Genomic DNA, 6000 nt, shown 5'->3' on the forward strand with positions numbered 1-6000 from the left:
GAAGAACATGATGGAATTTAATTTCTTCTTTTATGTAATAGTAACAAGATCTCTTCAAGTGGCAAGTGATTTGGATTTCTAAGATTTTGTTTGAGTTTGAATTTAGGAAAGGATTGGCTTAAGTTTTTTTTGAGAAGAATGATATTAAGATGAATGATATATTAAGGTTTACTTCCAAGGGTTTAAGAACTTCTAGAATAATTGTGGTTGAGAAAATCTGCTTGGATGAGGCATGTTGGAGTAAGCCCTAAGAGCCAATCTATTTTCATAGTATTTGCTTTAGGAGTTTGAATATAAATATGGCATTTCTTTATTATATTTGTAAGGTTGCAAAATAATGAAGTCCCTAGAATAGAAAGTCCGTTTAATAATTAAGTGTGACTTAATCATGAGATAATATTAAACATAAGGACACTATTCTTAAAGTATCCGTAGTCGAGCTTTAAGGTAAAGGGGATAACCTTAAAGCATAAAGACTATTATGAAGATAGACTGATGATCACATCTCATGGATCATGGGATAAGGAGTTATCAAGTCTTGACGTAGGTATAAATATTAGGAGTAATATTTATACTGGATTGACCCGCTATAAGAGTACTACATGCAAAGTTATGCAAAGTGTCATAAGTTACTCTCATGGTGATAATGGTGTAAACCGCCCTTAGACCTGAAACCACTTTGTACCCTAGATGTGGAGTCAAGTACTTTGTTGCTGATCTAACGTTGTCCGTAACAGGATAACCATAAAGGCAGTTAATGGGTACTTCACAAAGCATGCTGAGGGACAGTAGTGACCTAGATGGAATTTGCCAATCCTGCATAACAGGATAAATGTCATGGGCCCAATATTGAACTGGACAAAGATGACACCAAGTATGTTTTGTGTTCAATATAGACATAAAGGGCAAAGGGGTAATTATACACACTGATATTATCACAAGAGGTTATGTTTAGATCACATGTTAATTTCTCGTAACTTGAGTAGCAGTGATGTGTTGCTAGATACCGCTCACTGTTTATTGTAATAAATAGTGATTTATTATAATTGTCAATGTTACGGAAACCTACAGGGTCACACACATAAGAACAATCTAGTGAGATTGGAACACCGTAAGGTACGGTGCACCTTGGAGAAATAAGGAAATATGATAAGGGTATTATGGTAATTAAAATGAGCATTACATCATATGGTATGATGTAGCAAGAAGGGGGTGCAAATATGTACTAGACATATTTACATGAGAATGGCGCCCACTATAGCCCATTTAGTTAAAAGGGCTTTAGTATAATTTTGCCATGGCAAGTGGTTCTATAAATAGAACCCTTGTGGTAAGGAGAAAGGGGTTACACACTTTTGTTACTCATTCTCATGAGCCTTTGTTCTCTCCTCTCTTGAGAAACCCTAATCACCTTTCTAGAGTTTTTGTGAAAAACCCTAATCCTTATTTTGTGCCTCTTTTCTCCTAACCCTTCAAACCATTGGAGCTAGCACTCCATTGAAGGTTGTTGTTCGTGTGGACTGGCTAGAGGCGTTATACCTTTAACGCTTGTGATCAAATTCGTTGGTGACTTGGTGGTGACCTTGTTCATGACGGTTCGAGGTTCTTGTTCGTGACCTTGTTCGTGATTCGAAGTGTTCGATAGCCGTTCGTGATTTAAAGGGAGTTTTCGAACCAAACGGTAAAACTCTAAACACAATTCATGACCATTCGTAAGGATCACAAAAAGAAAATTTTAAAATTCCGCTGCTTTTATCGTATCAATTTTCCTTCAGTGGTATCAGAGCCACTTACGAAACCATGAATTGATGTTTGTTTAAATTCATGAATTCAGTTTTAATATGATTAAAACAGTTAATAAAAGATTAAAATCGAGTAATTAAAATTTGACGGTTGTTTGTGTATAAATTGGATGATTAACATTGAAACGGCTCCGGAATCCGACACTTGTATGGTGGAGCATGCGATATGTTGATTGTCCTAAGGTTACACGAACAAGAACGGTCAATACTTACATGTGATGTAAGTTTTGTGTATGAATTGGGTAATTAACATTGAAACGGCTTCGGAATCCGACACTTGTATGGTGAAGCATGCGATATGTTAATTGTCCTAAGGTTACACAATCAAGAACGGCCATAAACTTATATATGATATAAGTAACCGTAATGAAAAATGGTGTATGTGATATACCGTTAGTAATTTCGTTAAAATTATTATGAAAGTTATTCAATTAAAGCGAGCCGTGTTCATTTGTTTCGGAATCCGACATTTGTATGGTGAAACAATGACATGTTGATCAATTGGATTGAATTTGGTCATAAGGAATTTTGACGGCATGAATGGGTTGCACAAATGTTGTGTCATTAAAATTAGGATTTGCAAAACGTATCAAGTGTTGATGCGAAAAGTAGATGATAAATATATTTAATTTTGAAATCGTTTCAAAATTCTAGAAATATCTTTTAAAATTGTTTTAAAAGATAATATCATCAATTTTGGAAATATTTTATTCAAAAGGGTTTTGATTAAATAATTTTCCATATTTGACAAATATATTTAATTATGAAATCGTTTCAAATCTCTAGAAATATCTTTTAAAATTGTTTTAAAAGATAATATTACCAATTTTGGAAATATTTTATTCAAAAAGGTTTTGATTAAATAATTTTCCATATTTGGAGAATTGTCAAAAGATTTAATTCTACTTTAAAATAATGTTATTTATTTTAGCAAATTTTGATTCGAAATATTTAATTGTGAATTAAATATTTGAATCAAACTTACCTGATTTGATCAATCGCCGGATTTAATTAATTATGAGACTTTAATAATAATAAAGTTTGTTTGTTATTATTATATTTGATGATCGGTTATGGCCTTAGTTTATTTATTTTATTGCATTTGGTTTTTAAATACGGCCTGCGTGTCGTGCCTTATCTCTATTCTCTATATTCTCTTCTCATCCACTCCCTCGTATGTAAAACGAGTATTCTTTTATATTATTATGTAATATTATGAAGAAGAAGAACAATGGAGGTCAACCTTGGAGATCATGCTTGGAGAAGTATAGATCGTTTTAGGTTAGATTAGGTTCTCTCATTGGCTTGGGAGAACAAATGCGCTATGGGCCATAACTGTTTCATTTTATTATATTATGTATGTTGATGCATGTTATGTATGGAGTGACGTCATTGTATGTAAGCCGTGGTAAGGTGAGATCAAATTAATTATAAAAGCCCTCAAAGGAATTAATATTAAGTTTTATTGCTTTCCAACGAATAGCGCCCTTCAAGATCAATATCGATCAATGTAGGTTTTGCCAACGCGAAGTGCATTGTCAATATTGATAAGTTGCGGTGAGGTAATTTATTTATCCGATCGCTATTTAATGGGTCTAACTTAACTAAAGAAATTATAATAAGATTATATGACTTTAGAAGCAAGTATTGGGTCATTCCATGTGATGGATTAGAATAAGTGTTATTCACCCAATAGAAAGGATATGAGAGTTGTATGAGATACAATTGGAAAGGAGTTTCCTACCTAAATAACTAAGTTTTGTGTAATCAGCCCAACGCTGACTTAAAACGAAGTGAAATATGGATCTCATTCTCACTAGAAAATCTTCCAACGGGATTTTCCGAATCAAATGTCGAGGGTCATTTGTTTTGAGTAAAATAGTGAGAGAGCGTATTTAATTAAAGACCAAATTAAATATGATTTAGTCATAATATCTTACATATCTTTGTAATTAGAATTTCGAAATACAATACATATTAAGTTGTCCTTATGAAGGACAAGATTTTCAGAAAGGAGTTTCTGTATTGGTACAAATTGAGAATTGTTCTCAAATGCGAGAAAACTATAAGTCTTGAACTATAAACTGTGAACAACCTACCATAACTAGATTGGAAAAGGGATACTTGTTAGAAGCATCAAGTTGACGTCTAGATATAGAATATATAATAAATGATGTGATCATTTAATCTCAAGTAAGATCCTTTTGAAAGAACTTTAGAGTATGATAAATTTCTCAATGGATCAAAAGGTTGGTCATAGGATCAATCTAACAAATTATAATGGAATAGATATAGACAAAATTGTTTTAAATATCTACCGGAATTTGTTGAGTTGAATGAGAATTAATTTGCACTATCAAAGATTTGAGATATAATATAAATAAGATTTATATTCCTCTTATTTGAATAGTACAAAATGGTTGTCAAAGTAGAACGGCTATGGTTAGACCATTAAATAAAAATGACGTAAATAGTTCTTGGAAGAGTCAAACCAAAAGTATGAAGTGAGACTTCAATAATGCACATATTGTTATAGAAAGTCAAAATTTCTATTTCTACATCAAAAGTATATGATACAAGATGTTGAATCTCAATTTTTCGAAAATAGAGATGCTTAAAGAATTAGAACATTGGCTATAATTTTAAGTCAACCCATATCTAGAATAAAAATTGTTTCATTGATAATGAGAGCTTATGCAATGACTTAAAATCGAGTTTGAAATGGAACACAATAATTGTTATTGAATTCCATCTAGTAATAAAAGTAGCAATTGTATATCTTGTATTGACAATATATGAATTGTAGCCTTAAATAATAAGACAAGTAATGGTCCTATCATTTAAGCAAAGTTTTCTATACTATTACTCCAAGTCAAGTAATGGACTAGGGTTCCATGGTCTTGATAGGGTTATCTATAACAATCGTGATAAGAGCCAAATATGATTTGGACCTTAAATATATCAAGAGCATTGTTGTTTAGTACAAATATTCGATGTGTCAATAAAATAACGCATGACCTATTTGAACAATATACATGAGATGTATGTCGACCACTAAACATATTTTGTATATTGAGTTTATTTTACTTCATTAACATTGATGATTAAAATCATTAGATGTTGGTAGGTGTATGACACCAATTAGAAATCTTTGAATTTGTCAAAGAAATTCAACAATGAAGAAAATAGAACTCGACAAAAGTATTTAAGTTATATGAATGAGTCATATCAGTAAATACTTAATTAAAAGACTATAATAACTATTTTATCACATCATGTTTGACATGATTTAAGGATAGTTTAATTATATATTGACTCTTTCTATAAATCTCTTTACTTATAATTAATCTTCACCCACAATTAGTTCCCTTTTAAAATGATCATAAAGACACCATATGCGATATGGAGGTAAGAGTACCAAGTTTGTCTTTATGAGAATTTTGGATTAAAATTTATTAGATAAATCTAATTCCAAATGAATGAATGAATAAGTGGAAATATCCTAAAGAAAGGGATATTGGTCCTGTATCACTCTTAAGGACAAAAGGTTGTTTTGTTGCTAGGTTTGAAACATTCCTCTAGTGGGAGTGTGTCTCTAAAAGAGACAGTGGGAGTGATATAGAACTTGAATAAATTCAAGTACCACAAAACATATTTATTTAAAAGGGAATGCAAACCGGTTCCTCAAGGTTGTTGAAGAACCATTGTTTTAAAGTTGCACAAATCCAAGATAAGTCTAACATATCACATATGGCTACAAGGTATGGTTTTATCATGACTCAGCAATGTGATATGATTCTCATGGAAGATGAGTCTTTGACTTTCTAAAAGGTCGTAAGACGATCTAGATTATGAGAAGTGGCTAAATGCCATGAAATCTCATACAGAATCCATATACACTAACCTTATGTAGATAATGGTTATGTCTTCAAGATGAGTAAGACTCATACGATGAAAGTGAGTATTCTTTTTGAACACTGATATGGATGGTATTAAGAATACCTTATAATATTTGATTGCTTCTGCTAAATGTTGTACTACATGTTTTGGTAGATGGATAACAAAGTTGCATTCCTTAATTGGAATGACCTCATATATATGCGTTGGACATATACGTAAGGGTTTTGTTGATCCAAATGATGCTAGAAAGGTATATAACTTGTAGCTATCTAATTTTGATTAGATAGAGTTCTCAGAA

This window comes from Trifolium pratense, linkage group LG2, assembly GCF_020283565.1.
Source record: "Trifolium pratense cultivar HEN17-A07 linkage group LG2, ARS_RC_1.1, whole genome shotgun sequence".
NCBI lineage: Eukaryota > Viridiplantae > Streptophyta > Magnoliopsida > Fabales > Fabaceae > Trifolium > Trifolium pratense.